This window comes from Salvelinus fontinalis, chromosome 12 (genome assembly GCF_029448725.1).
Source record: "Salvelinus fontinalis isolate EN_2023a chromosome 12, ASM2944872v1, whole genome shotgun sequence".
In the NCBI taxonomy this organism is placed as follows: domain Eukaryota; kingdom Metazoa; phylum Chordata; class Actinopteri; order Salmoniformes; family Salmonidae; genus Salvelinus; species Salvelinus fontinalis.
In genome coordinates this window covers 17,322,247-17,338,135 of record NC_074676.1, presented here as the reverse complement: position 1 = coordinate 17,338,135, position 15,889 = coordinate 17,322,247, and positions in this window count along the sequence as shown.

Here is a 15,889-nt window from a genome sequence, read left to right as displayed (position 1 = left end):
GTCACCATTGAGACCAGGGTCTCATTTGCAAAGGGAGCCCTGTGAACATGAACCTACAATAACAGTTGTCACGATCGTGTGGCGGATTAACGGACCAAAATGCAGCTTTTGGAAAATAAGCCATCTTCTTTATTAACACCACGAAGATGACCACGACACAAAAACACTTTACAAAACAAGAAAATAACAAAACGACCGTGAAGCTACAAACGTTGTGCACAAACATACAGGCTACTAACGTTCTTACATAGACAGAATTACCCACCATAGGACCAAGCGGCATGGAAGGCGGCAACAGGACCTACCCACAAAGGATTTCTGGACATGGGAGGAGATACTGGAGGGTAAGGGGCCGTGGGATCAACCTGGAGAATATCGCCTCCCTCGTGAAGAGCTGGAGGCAGCGAAAGCCGAGAGGAGGCGATATGAGGAGGCAGCACGGAGACAAGGCTGGAAGCCCGTGAGTACAACCCAAAAATTTCTTGGGGGGGGCCTTAAAGGGAGTGTGGCGAAGTCAGGTAGGAAACCTGCGCCTACTCCCTGTACTTACCGTGGAGAGCGAGAGTACGGGCAGACACCGTGTTACGCAGTAGAGCGCACGGTGTCTCCTGTACGCGTGCATAGCCCGGTTCGGTACATTTCAGCTCCACGTATCGGCCGGGCTAGACTGAGCGTTGAGCCATATGTCATGAAGCCGGCCCAATGCATCTGGTCACCAGTGCGTCTCCTCGGGCCGGCGTACATGGCACCAGTCTTACGCATGGTGTCCCCGGTTCGCCTACATAGGCCGGTGCGGGTTATTCCACCTCCCCGCACTGGTCAGGCGACGGGGAGCATAGAACCAGGTAAGGTTGGGCAGGCTCGGCGTTCAAGGGAGCCAGTACGCCTGCACGGTCCGGTATTTCCGGCGCCACCTCCCCGCCCCAATCCAGTACCACCAGTGCCTCCTCCACGCACTAGCTATATGGTGCGTGTCTCCAGCCCTTTACCACCAGTGTCTAAACCACGCACCAAGCCTCCTGTGTGTCCCCAGAGTCCTGTGCGTCCTGTTGCTGCTCCCCGCACTAGCCCTGAGATGCGTGTCCCCAGCCCGGTGCCACCAGTCCCGGCACCACGCACCAGGCCTACAGTGCGCCTCAGCCGGCAGGAGTCTGCCGTCTGCACTGCAATGACTGAACTGCCCGTCTGCCAAGTGCCATCTGAGCCATCCGTCTCCCCAGCGCCATCTGAGCCATCCGTCTCCCCAGCGCCATCTGAGCCATCCGTCTGCAATGAGCCTGCAAAGCCGCCCGTCTGCCATGAGCCTGCAAAGCCGCCCGTCTGCCATGAGCCCACTGAGCCGTCCGCCAGACAGGAGCCGCTAGAGCCGCCAGCCAGACAGGAGCCGCTAGAGCCGTCCGTCCGACAGGATCTGCCAGAGCCGCCAACCAGACAGGATCTGCCAGAGCCGTCAACCAGACAGGATCTGCCAGAGCCGCCAACCAGACAGGAGCAGCCAGATCAGTCAGCTAGCCATGAGCAGCCAGATCCGTCAGCTAGCCATGAGCAGCCAGATCCGTCAGCTAGCCATGAGCAGCCAGATCCGTCAGCTAGCCATGAGCAGCCAGATCCGTCAGCTAGCCATGAGCAGCCAGATCCGTCAGCTAGCCATGAGCAGCCAGATCCGTCAGCTAGCCATGAGCAGCCAGATCCGTCAGCTAGCCATGAGCAGCCAGATCCGTCAGCTAGCCATGAGCAGCCAGATCCGTCAGCTAGCCATGAGCAGCCAGATCCGTCAGCCAGCCATGAGCAGCCAGATCCGTCAGCCAGCCATGAGCAGCCAGATCAGTTAGCCAGCCATGAGCAGCCAGATCCGTTAGCCAGCCATGAGCAGCCAAATCTGTCAGCCAGCCATGGGCCGTCCCTCAGTCCGGAGCTGCAGTCCCTCAGTCCGGAGCTGCAGTCCCTCAGTCCGGAGCTGCAGTCCCTCAGTCCGAAGCTGCCATTCCTCAGTCCGGAGCTGCCCCCTACCCTGGAGCTGCCCCTTCCCCTGGTGCTGCCCCTTACCCTGGTGCTGCCCCTTACCCTGGTGCTGCCCCTTACCCTGGTACTGCCCCTGATCCTGGTACTGCCCCTTACCCTGGTACTGGTCCTTAGTCCGGAGCTGTCCCTTAGTCCGGAACTCCCCCTTAATGCAATGGAGTTAATGTGGAGGGGGGTCGTTTGGAGGAAGCCTAGGAGGTGGTTAGGTACTGTGGTGACGTGGGGACTACGACCAGAGCCGGAGCCGCCACCGTGGAGGGGAGTCCACCCAGACCCTCCCCTAGACTGTGTATGGTGCGCCCGGAGTTCGCGCCTCAAGGGGGGGGTTATGTCACGCCCTGGCCTTATTATTCTTTGTTTTCTTTATTATTTTAGTTAGGTCAGGGTGTGACATGGGTAATGTTTATGTTTTGTTGGTTTTGGGTGTTTATTTGGTAAAGGGGTTATGGGGTGTAATATATGGTTTTGTGTTGAGTGTAGAAGTCTAGCGTTGTCTATGTTGGTGAGTGATCTAGAAGAGTCTATGGTTACCTGAATGAGTTCCCAATTAGAGACAGCTGATTTCGGTTGTCTCTGATTGGGAGCCTTATTTAGGCTAGCCATAGGCTCTCATTGGTGTGGGTAATTGTCTATGTAAGAACGTTAGTAGCCTGTATGTTTGTGCACAACGTTTGTAGCTTCACGGTCGTTTTGTTATTTTGTTGTTTTGTATAGTTTGTATTAAGTGTTCGTCTTTCATTTAAATAAATTCATTATGACTGCATACCTTGACGCGTATTGGTCCGACCCATGCTTCTCCTCTTCAGACGAAGAGGAGGAGAACGATCGTGACAACAGTACAGAAAATACAACAAGATTAATCAAAACAAACACAACTCTCACATATCACCTCCCTTAAACTCAATCTAAACTGTCCAATGGAGACAAACAAGTCTAATTTCAAGGTAGCCTGAAGGCTAAAAAAACTTTAAGCATTTTTCCCCCAGGTCAGTGGAGACCCGCAGGACCTTCAGAACCAGCCACTCTGAAAATTCCTGGATCTCCAGTTAATGCATAAGCTGAGGTAGTGGGGGAGTCTCTGATGAACCACTTTATATACAAAAAGTAGGCAATGCTTGGCCTTTCCGGTAGTCAGAGACTCCGAGCCAATGGAACTATACAAAACGCAGTGATGTGTACAAAAATTGTCCCCAGTATTAAAAGGCAGTGCTGAATGATACACTGAATCTAAAGGTTTTAAAGAAGAGGCTGCCATATGCATTTAGATTATATCACCATAATCAAGTACTGGGAGAAGCAAAGGACTGCAAGTCAGACTAGCCTTAGTCCAAGCTAACCATTTCTTTCCTGAAGTTTCTCTGATAGTTCATGCGTGAACCAAGGATTAACTCTATCTCTTAACCTTAGTTTTTTTAAGAGAATGCTTATCTGCAATAGTTTTTTTTATTATTTTTTTTTTTATTTAACCTTTATTTAACCAGGTAGGCAAGTTGAGAACAAGTTATCATTTACAATTGGCCAAGATAAAAGCAAAGCAGTTCGACACATACAACAACACAGAGTTACACATGGAGAAAAACAAACATACTGTCAATAATACAGTAGAAAAATAAGTCTATATACAATGTGAGCAAATGAGGTGAGATAAGGGAGGTAAAGGCAAAAAAAGGCCATGGTGGCGAGGTAAATACAATATAGCAAGTAAAACACTGGAATGGTAGATTTGCAGTGGAAGAATGTCCAAAGTAGAAATAGAAATAATAGGGTGCAAAGGAGCAAAATAAATACAGTAGGGGAAGAGGTAGTTGTTTGGGCTAAATTATAGATGGGCTATGTACAGGTGCAGTAATCTGTGAGCTGCTCTGACAGCTGGTGCTTAAAGCTAGTGAGGGAGATAAGTGTTTCCAGTTTCATAGATTTTTGTAGTTCGTTCCAATCATTGGCAGCAGAGAACTCGAAGGAGAGGCGGCCAAAGGAGGAATTGGCTTTGGGGGTGACCAGAGAGATATACCTGCTGGGGCGCGTGCTACAGGTGGGTGCTGCTAGGGTGACCAGCGAGCTGAGACAAGGGGGGACTTTACCTAGCAGGGTATTGTAGATGACCTGGAGCCAGTGGGTTTGGCGACGAGTATGAAGCGAGGGCCAGCCAACGAGAGCATAGAGGTCGCAGTGGTGGGTAGTATATGGGGCTTTGGTGACAAAACGGATGCCACTGTGATAGACTGCATCCAATTTATTGAGTAGGGTGTTGGAGGCTATTTTATAAATGACGTCGCCGAAGTCGAGGATCGGTAGGATGGTCAGTTTTACGAGGGTGTGTTTGGCAGCATGACCGAAGGATGCTTTGTTGCGAAATAGGAAGCAAATTCTAGATTTAACTTTGGATTGGAGATGTTTGATGTGAGTCTGGAAGGAGAGTTTACAGTCTAACCAGACACCTAGGTATTTGTAGTTGTCCACATATTCTAAGTCAGAACCGTCCAGAGTTGTGATGCTGGACGGGCGGGCAGGTGCAGGCAGCGATCAGTTGAAGAGCATGCATTTAGTTTTACTTAGATTTAAGAGCAGTTGGAGGTCACAGAAGGAGAGTTGTATGGCATTGAAGCTCGTCTGGAGGGTTGTTAACTTCTACCGCCTCAGAAACCCGGATCCGGGAGCACCCCCCACCAGTAAAAAAGCTGAATAGCATAGCTAGCATAGCGTCACAAGTAAATACTAACATCTAAATATCATTCAATCACAAGTCCAAGACACCAGATGAAAGATCCACTTCTTGTGAATCCAGCAATCATTTCTGATTTGTAAAATGTTTTACAGGGAAGACACAATATGTAAATCTATTAGCTAACCACGTTAGCAAAAGACACCATTTTTCTTTGTCCACCATTTTTTCTCTCCACCAGTAGCTATCACCAATTCGGCCAAATAAAGATATTGATAGCCACTAACCAAGAAAAAACCTCATCAGATGATAGTCTGATAACATATTTATTGTATAGGATAGGTTTTGTTAGAAAAATGTGCATATTTCAGGTAGAAATCATAGTTTACAATTGCACCCACCATCACAACTCGACTAGAATAAATAGAGGGCAACGTGTATTACCTAATTACTAATGATAAAACATTTCTTAAAAATACACAGCGTACAGTAATTGAAAGACACAGATCCTGTGAATCCAGACAATATTTCAGATTTTCTAAGTGTCTTACAGCGAAAACACAATAAATCGTTATATTAGCATACCACATGTGCAAACATTACCCCAGCATTGATTCAAGGCAAAAAGAGCGATAGCATTATCACCACCAAAATGTATTAATTTTTTCACTAACCTTCTCAGAATTCTTCCGATGACACTCCTGTAACATCATATTACAACATACATATAGAGTTTGTTCGAAAATGTGCATATTTAGCCACAAAAAAACGTGGTTATACAATGAGAATAGTAGCAAAACTGGCCTGAAAATGTCGGGCGCCATCTTGGACAGTGATCTAGTCTAATGAATAAATAATCATAAACTTGACTAAAAAATACAGGGTGGACAGCAATTGAAAGACAAATTAGTTCTTAATGCAATCGCTGAATTACATTTTTTAAATTATCCTTACTGTGCAATACAGGGTGCGCCAAAGCGAAGCTACCCCAAAGAAAATGGCGGAATATGCGTTTAACATTTTTCAACAGAACAACGATTTATCATCATAAATAGTTCTTACTATTAGCTGAACTTCCATCAGAATCTTGGGCAATGAATCCTTTCTCCGGTCTAATCGTCTTTTGGTCGAAAGATGTCCTCTTGTCCCGTCGAAATGGCCACTAACGTTCGGCATGTACTGGAAAAGTGCCCAGCTCTTGGGAGTGCGTCACAAAGAAATGCCAGAAAATCGCACTAAACGGATATAAATTGCTATAAAACGGTTTAAATTAACTACCTTATGATGTTTTTAACACCTATAACGAGTAAAAACATGACCGGAGATATATTACTGGCTAAACCAAAGCTTGGAAAGAGGCCAGTCCGACGACCACTCTGCGTCGAGCGCACGCCTGAAAAGAAAGGTACTTCCGTATCTTGGTCTTTTATAAAGTCCCAGATTGCGCAATCGACCCCATTCAAATTGTCACCACTTACTGACATCTAGAGGAAGGCGTAGGCAGTGTTTGTATCCCCATAGCATTCACAGGGACCTAAAAACTGACCTGGGAGCAGAGGCCAAGATTTCTGAAATCTCACTCCCTGTCAGGAAAAGTGCTGTAGAATGAGTTCTGTTTCACTCAGAAACATAATTCCAACGGTTATAGAAACTAGAGAGTGTTTTCTATCCAATAATAATAATAATATGCATATTGTACGAGCAAGAATTGAGTACTGGGCAGTTTAATTTGGCAACGTCCAGAAAAAAAAAGTGCTAACAGCTCCCCCTATTGAGTAGAGGTTTTAACCCAGTGTCCAAAGAAGGGCCATAAGTATACAGAATGGTGTCGTCTGCATAGAGGTGGATCAGAGACTCACCAGCAGCAAGAGCGACATCATTGATGTATGCAGAGAAGAGAGTTGGCCCAAGAATTGAACCCTGTGGCACCCCCATAGAAACTGCCAGAGGCCCGGACAACAGGCCCTCCGATTTGACACACTGAACTCTATCAGAGAAGTAGTTGGTGAACCAGGCGAGGCAATCATTTGAGAAACCAAGGCTACTGAGTCTGCCGATGAGGATGTGGTGATTGACAGAGTCAAAAGCCTTGGCCAGGTCAATGAATATGGCTGCACAGTATTGTTTCTTATCGATGGCGGTTAAGATATCGTTTAGGACCTTGAGCGTGGCTGAGGTGCTCCCATGACCTGCTCTGAAACCAGATTGCATAGCGGAAACGGTGCGGTGGGATTCAAAATGGTAGGTAATCTGTTTGTTGACTTGAGAAAAGAAGTAAAACAATTTAGGGCCTGATCTGAGTCAGCGATACAGTATCAGACACAATCCCCCATTCACACAATACCAGATCAGACAAGAATTGTTGCTCATTGAAATTCCTATAATTTCTCTTTGTAACAATGTGAGGGTGAGATTTAGGTAGCTTTGCATCTCTTATGCAGGCAACGGGATAATGGTCACTGAACTCATGAGCAAAATTTCCATTGGCTTTATACTTATGAGGGGCATTTGTCAAAATAATATCTAAAATATACTGAACAAATATATAAACGCAACATGCAACAATTTCATTGATTTTACTGAGTTACAGTTCATATGAGGAAATCAGTCAATTTAAATATTTTCATTAAACCCTAATCTATGGATTTCACATGACTGGGAATAAAGATATGCATCTGTTGGTCACAGATACCTTTAAAAAATGGGCCTCACAATGGGCCTCAGGATCTCGTCACGGTATTTTGGTGCATTCAATTTGCCATCGATAAAATGCAATTCTGTTCGTTGTCCGTAGCTTATGCCTGCCCATACCCTAACCCCACTGCCACCATGGGGAACTCTGTTCACAACGTTGACATCAGCAAGCCGCTTGCCCACATGATGCCATACACATGGTCTGCGGTTGTGAGGGCGGTTGAACATACTGCCAAATGCTCTAAAACGACGTTGGAGGCTGATTATGGTAGAGATATTAACATTACATTTTCTGGCAACTGCTCTGGTGGACATTCCTGCAGTCAGCATGCCAAATACACACTCCCTCAAAACGTGAGACATCTGTGGCATTGTGTTTGTTACGTTCCCCAGGTTCTGTGTTGTTGTGGGTTTGTATGTGTTTATGTGTATTTCAGGAAATGTCTTCCTGAAGTTCTAAGCAGATGATTGGTCGGCCCCATCAATAATTGGAGCTCTGACCCCGCCCTCTCGTCAAAGGATACAGCTGTCTTCAACTAGACTCCTTCTGTAGATTAAAAGCCAGAGTTCCTTTGTAAGGCAGAGAGAGCTTTGGGTATGCCCCAGTATTGTTTGTTGCTCAGGGAGAGCTTCTTTGATGTCCTGTGTTAGTTGTTGCTCAGACAGTTTTTGTGAAGTATTTTGTAGCCGGTCCTGCTGAGGTATGTTTTTGTCAAAAGGACTGTTTTGATTATTGAAATTGTTTGTATTATTCTGTTTTATTTGTTCCCAGGGGGGAAGGTGAAGGCACCTTGGGAGTGCTTAGGCAAGAGGTCTGCGGGCATACATATACCCGTAGTATGTACTCTGTCTATGCACACTAGGTAAGACCTGGGCAGACCACCCCCTGTATTTTGTTTAGCATGCCAGGTGGCGTTAAGAATAGATAAGTTGTAGGTAAGGTAGGAGAGGGGGCTCTTTAACTTTTTAACTTTCTTTGCTTTGGTTCCGTCCAGAGACCCTTTTTCCCATATTACCGTGTGAAGGAATAAATTCCATGTTAACGGTAAAATTCTCTGCCTTTGTCATCCTTACCCGCACCTGCAATCCCATACCTCTTTCACTCCACGGGGAATTGAGAGTAGCAGGGTGTTGCGTTCTCTCCTCCAAGAGGTGTGCGTAACAGTGTTGTATGACAAAACTGCACATTTTAAAGTGACCTTTTATTGTCCCAAGCACAAGGTGCACCTGTGTAATGATTATGCTGTTTAATCAGCTTCTTGATATGCCACACCTGTCAGGCGGGTGGATTTTCTTGGCAAATGATAAATGCTCACTAACAGGGATGTAAACACATTTGTGTACAAAGATGACAGAAATAAGCTATTTGTGTGTATGGAACATTTCTGGGGTCTTTTATTTCAGCTCATGAAACATGGGACCAACACTTTGCATGTTGCGTTTATATTTTTGTTCCGTGTAGTTGATTTTTTTAGGGACAATTGGCTAAGAGGACATGTTGAGGCAGAGGGAGGGCAATAAATTCCCACTAGCGAAGGGCATTACTGGGCATGACTGCCAAGGCCCACATGTAGGACTAGACATTAAAATTGCTTAGGGCAGAGGTAGTGTGAGAGAGAAACATTTAAGTTGTCCTATGACGTTACCAAAGACAGTACAGTATGAAGATAGAAATCCCTGATCAGACTTCTATGCGATGTCATGGTGACGTTGTCTAGGTAAGCTTATGTGCAGAAACACATCATCGGGTCTAACAGTTATCTCGCACCGAACTGCGCAGGCCGGCAAATCAAAGGCACTCCTTTAATGATAAGTTATGGGGGTTTTTTACCCCTTTTTCTCCCCAATTTTGTGATATCCAATTGGTAATTAGTCTTGTGACATCGCTGCAACTCCTGTACGGACTCGGAAGAGGTGAAGGTCGACCCTGCCAAGCCGCACTGCTTCTTGACACACCGCCCCATTAACCCTCAAGGCAGCCGCACCAATATGTTGGAGGAAACACCGTACAACTGGCGACCAAAGTCAGCATGCATGCACCCGGCCCGCCACAAGGAGTCGCTAGAGCGCGATGGGACAAGGACATCCCGCCAAATCCTCCCATAACCTGGACGACGCTGGGCCAATTGTGCGCCGCCTCATGGGGCTCCCGGTTGCAACACAGCTGGGATTGAACCCGGGTCTGTAGTGACACCTCAAGCACTGTGATGCAGTGCCTTAGACCGCTGTGCCACTCGAGAGGCGATAAGTTATGTTTGACAGAAATGTTTACGTTGTCACTGTCACAAGGTTGGTGTAATAACATGTTCAACTACTTATGACATTGGCTTGGATTTTAAAAATCCTTTAGATTTAGAGAATGTAGAACTAAGAAATTATTTTTGTCTCATTAGCTAGCTTGTCTCATGCACATTAGCTTGTCTCATGCACATTTGTGGCCTGCTGGAGGTCATTTTGCAGGGCGCTGGCAGTGCACCTCCTTGCACAAAGGCGGAGGTAGCGGTCCTGCTGCTGGGTTGTTGCCCTTCTACGGCCTCCTCCACATCTCCTGATGTACTGGCCTGTCTCCTGGTAGCGCCTCCATGCTCTGGACACTACGCTGACAGACACAGCAAACCTTCTTGCCACAGCTCGCATTGATGTGCCATCCTGGATGAGCTGCACTACCTGAGCCACTTGTGTGGGTTGTAGACTCCGTCTCATGCTACCACTAGAGTGAAAGCACCGCCAGCATTCAAAAGTGACCAAAACATCAGCCAGGAAGCATAGGAACTGAGAAGTGGTCTGTGGTCACCACCTGCAGAACCACTCCTTTATTGGGGGTGTCTTGCTAATTGCCTATAATTTCCACCTGTTGTCTATTCCATTTGCACAACAGCATGTGAAATGTATTGTCAATCAGTGTTGCTTCCTAAGTGGACAGTTTGATTTCACAGAAGTGTGATTGACTTGGAGTTACATTGTGTTGTTTAAGTGTTCCCTTTATTTTTTTGAGCAGTGTGTATATATATGTGTGTATAGCTTTGCTCAAACTGTGGATGGAAACGTGGTTATTGTCTTCATAAACCCCAAATCACGGCCTGGTCTGCTTCACAAGCATTCCCAGAAGTCTTGCGATGTTGCGACTCTGTCAGATAATCAGACTATAGAATTAGAATGAGTCAGACAACCCATTTTTAAAAGCCTTCAGCTCAAAACAGCAGCTGACTAAGACTGACACGATTGTCTTTTTCACAATCAGCATGTCCCTCCAACCGCTGACTCCATTGAACTGTGGCAGCCTCCTGCAGCATGGCAGCTTCCTGCTCCAGCTGGATGGTGACGTCTTTCTGTTCGGCCAGAAAGGCTGGCCCAAACGCTCCTGTCTGACAGGGTTCTTCAAGGTACACCTAAAGGGTGGGGAGCTCAAGCTGCGAGCCATCTCTTTCTCCAAAAACTCCTGCTACCTTTAAACTTATTTTAAATTTGAAAACATACAATCTACCTGCAGTGAAGTCGCTCAACACTCCCTTCTAGAGCAACCAGGGTCAATCGTCCCACCCAAGGGCACTCGGACAGATCTCCCACCCAGTCGAATATGGGACCCGAACCAGCGGCCACCGGCCAAAGCTGTACTTCGGCCACCGGCCAAAGCTATACTTTGGCCGCGAGCCCCACGAGCTGGAGGACAGCAGCAAGGGAGAGGGGGACACGTACAACGAAGAGGACAAGGAGAACGAGTCCCTGACAGGCTACTGGGTTAAATGCTGCCTGGGCTGCCAGGTGGACCCCAACACCTGAGACCCCTTCTACTCCACAGAGCTGCATTCGGCCAGCCATGATCTACTGCTCTAAAGGGGAGGGAGGCCACTGGGTCCATGCCCAGTGTATGGAGTTTACTGATAGCCTGCTGGTGAGGCTGGTGAGGCTCTCACAGGGCAACAGCCCCATGAAGCCCCTACACAGGAAGGGCCTGATGATACTGAAGACGACCCCCTCCAAGAAGAACTTCTTCAGAAGGTTATTTGAGTGATGTCTGACCATGACCAGAATTACACTTATTTATTCACTGATTAATAAACATACTGTCAGGTCCATAACTATTGGCACCCTTGATAAAGAGGAGCAAATAAGACTGTATAAAATAAATCATACAAATACTAAAATATATTACATGCTCAAAAAAAGTATTTATACTAATACAATTTCTCAGATAAAGAGATTTTGTTTTAACAAGTAATAAAAAAATCTAACCCTAACCCATTTCAGCCAAAAACCTGCTTGCCTCTGCCAGGAGGCTGACAGATCCGCAGGTGGATTTTCCAGCAAGACAATGACTCCAAGCACAAATCTAAATACACAAATAAATAGTTATTTGACCACAAATAAACATTTTGCAATGCCGTCTCAGTGTCCGCACTTGAACCCCATTGGCTTTAAGTCTTGATGGCTATGTTGTGTCTTTAGAGGAAGCTTTTAGTACATGAGTTTTGTTAAACCAAATTGACTTTAGGTGCGTACTGTCTCGACTGGCACAATTGTATTTAAACCAATGGAGGATCATTTATTTTCTGTGGTTGAATGTTTCTATGGCCATTCCAAAAATAAGTTATGATTAAAACTTGTTTTATTAACCAGTTCACACAGTAATTATATATTAATTGCCCCATCTATAAACCAACACATATGCTCAGTTATCAATCACATAATCACAATATATTTGGACTACAGGAAAGTTTAATACATTTTTGCTACATTTACAGTACAATAACAGTTTTGTAGAGAGGTATATATACAATTAATTCAGTAATCATCAAACAAAAAGGTACATAAAACCATCAAATCAAATACACATTAAACAAATGACCAGTTAATAAATGTGCAGTATGCTACATATTGTTATTTTCATTCAAATAAGTCTTTTGGCAACATTCCTGAGTTGAAATGTACTCTTAAAACATGACAAAACAGCAGATTGAATACACTGCTGATATGAGATTCACACAAACCATATACCATATCATTCTTCATGTAGTAATTGCTATTCCATAAACGAAAATAAATTATTAAACATACTGTCATGTAAAACATGATTTTATTGTTTGAGTGTGACAACTGTTGAATGAAATATTACATATTATGAAAATATGTACACCATATGGTTAAATTACTGACAGTAAAATAGAATCAGAACATTGAATGCATCAAAAATACACAGTAAACGGTGGCTACTTTGAAGAATCGCAAATATGAAAGATATTTAGATTTGTTTAACACTTTTTGGTTAATACATGATTCCATATGTAATTTCACACACAATTATTCTACAATGTAGAAAATAGTCAAACTAAAGAAAAACCCTGGAATGAGTAGGTGTGTCTAAACTTTTGACTGGCACTGTATATTTTTTAATTGCCTGTCACAAGTTCCTCTCAATGGTCTCTTGCTTCCCTCAGTTTACTTTTGAAGTAAATGGCTGTGCTAGGCCCCAGAAGAGTCATAGAGTCAGGGCGTGTGAGGATTCAATAAAAATAATCTAAATACTTCTTGAGGCAAGCTTAAGGGTGTTAGGCCTAGTAGTGTACCATACATCTTCATGCGATCAACGAAACGTGCAGTTTATTTTTTATTTCATGAAAAGAGGTAGAGTGGTATCATTTCTCAAACGCTAAAACAGATACAAATGGTTTCAAAGACACCTAGGCGCACATTTTGGCCCTTGGGGACCCGAATATAAAGCTCTAAAGCAATATTTTTTCAGAAGACAGCACTGAAACAAATACAATCTAAGTCTCTATGATTCCATTTTGCTCCAGCTCTGTAGATAAATTAATACAGCGATCATAAATGTGAGCCTCTTTAACACAATTCTCTCTCCATTACAGTGCTTTTATTTGCTCCCATAAATAACCTCTCTGGATAAATTCATGGATGTGTCATAACCCATTCAATACAATAAACTGTCTCATATCTCAGGCACCCAGAGATAAAACACCAACTATCTTCTTGCTAAAAGCAGAGGAGAGGAAGTGATGTCTGATCTCTGCACTCAAATTATTATCTCAAAATTAAGAAATATAAAACCCCGATATAAAATGCAACGGCTGAGAAGGACAGTCAGTCACCTTTTGGAAATGACGAACAAAAATGAAATGTAAGGTAGAAAGCCTTTTCAAATTTCCTCAAAGTAAATAATGAATCAAATATATTTTTGTGGATTTTTAATAATATTGTGTCTTTGGAGAATAAAGTACCTTCCTCCTACATCACTACTAATACATATATACTGTATTTCATAATGTAGAGTAAATATTATGTTTGAAACAGAACAGTACAAAACAGACTAGAATCAGGCATGCTGTGGCTAAGACATATTCCTGCCATAATCCATGAAGTCTCAAAGAACTGTCAAATCAAAACAATATTTCTAAGTCTGGGACATCTGGTGAGTTGTCAGCATCCTCCTGTGTCTCCCGACTCTCTAAAGGGTCAATAGTGACCTACACTACCTTAGCAGAGTTTTTGTGAGACTCCTTGAACTTCTCCAGGTACTTGGAGTTGTAGAGCCGGTGGTGCTTCAGCACATCCTCCAGCTCAAAGGCCTTGGACTGGCAAGCGTTCATCTTCCTGAACCGTCTGAAAAGCTTGTTCCCAGACTCATTCCCCTCGCTGGCCCAGGCACAGATGGAGCCATCCCTCTCCACGATCTCCGGCACGTGGGCCAATTTCAGCTGCACCTCTACCCACTGTAACACCGGCTGTAGGTCTGTGTCCCATCCCTGCTGCTGCCCCCATTCAGACACGTCGACAGTCTGCAGCTCACAGCAGACAGGCTCGCGCGCCCGACACACTGTGGCACAGACCCCCTCCTCTACACACAGCTCTCTCTCACGCCCCTCTCTCCGCTCACAGTGGCGGCACCCGTCTGCAGTGCAGGGCCAACGGGACATGGCGTCGGAGTTGGAGTGACGTGCCCCTGCCCTGTGCACCACCGTGAAGTCATACGGCTGAAGCTCCTCCAACCAGCGTGCCACCTGCCCCTCTGGCTCTCTGAAAGACATGTGCCACTGGAGAGCAGAGTCCATTACACCACGCTGCTTGGTCCTTTGGTGGTGGGTAGTTCTATAATGTCGTTCGTCTGAGGAAGGAGTAGACCAAAGCGCAGCGTGGTACGTGTTCATGATGTTTAATATAGCCTGAACACTAAAACAAAAAACAAAAGTGTAACAAAACAGTTCTGTCAGGCACTCACACAAAACAGAAAACAACTACCCACCAAACACAGGTGGGAAAAGGCTCCCTAAGTATGGTTCTCAATCAGAGACAACGATAGACAGCTGCCTCTGATTGAGAACCACACCCGGCCAAAAAAATAGAAATAGACAACATAGAACAAAAACATAGAATGCCCACCCCAACTCACGCCCTGACCAACCAAAATAGAGACATAAAAAGGATCTCTAAGGTCAGGGCGTGACAGAGTCCTTCCTGGTTACCTCATTCAGCCGCCTGTAGTCCGCACAGAACCTCAGCTTGCCCCCCTTCTTAGGGACCATGACGACTGGCACCGCCCAGGGGCTGTCTGAGGACTCGATGAAGTCTGCCCGCTGCATCTCCAACACAGCCTTGTCTGCCGCCTCCTGGCGTGCCAGCGGGATACGGCGGGGACGCATCTTGATGGGCCAAGCATCACCTGTGTCGATCTCATGCTGCACCAGATGAGTCTGACCCACCTCTTCCTCACTCAGCGCAAAGCTGTCTCTGAATTCAAACAGCAACTGCCACGTTCCTGCTGCTTGGAGTCAAGACCAACACAGTTCCTCCCCCATATCTCCCTCACTGCAGACAGTGTCCTCTCCTCTCCCATCTGGGGTAGCTGGGCTGGAGGGGCATGGTCCAGGCTCACGGAGGGAAGTGTCGTGGAGGTAGCTGGGGGAATGTAACACACAGCCGTAGGTGACAGAGGGGCTGGGGAAAAGTCACACACATATGTGGGGGAGGGCAGCCATGAGTCTCTGCTGCTTTAACTGTTGGAGTAAAGGGTTTGTTGGGTTGAGTGAATGTGACATTAGGGGGGGCCATGGTGACTGCCAGCCCTCCCTGGAAGCTCAGTATGCCCTCATTTAGGTCTAACTGGCAGCCTGTGCTCCTAAGAAAGTCCTGCACAGCCACCACCCACACAGGATGACGCACAGACCTGCCCCCTACTGTCAGAGTCATTATTCCCTTCCCTTTCATGGGTGCCAGCTCACCTGTGACTGTGCGAAGCTGCACAGTTGTGGACCTGGCATAAAATCCGGCCTCACCAGGGTTACTGTGGACCCAGTGTCCACCAGGGCAGAGCAGGGCACCCCCTCCACAGTGACAGGGACATGACAAAAGTCCCCAACACAGGTCCGGCCCACCACAACAACAGGCTCCATCAGCTTGCCCTCGTCTGCTTCTGGGGGAAGTGGAGACTTGCTCCTCCTGAAGATGATGATGGCTGGGAAAGAGAGCCAGGGTTCCGCACACCCCGGTCTATGCGGACCC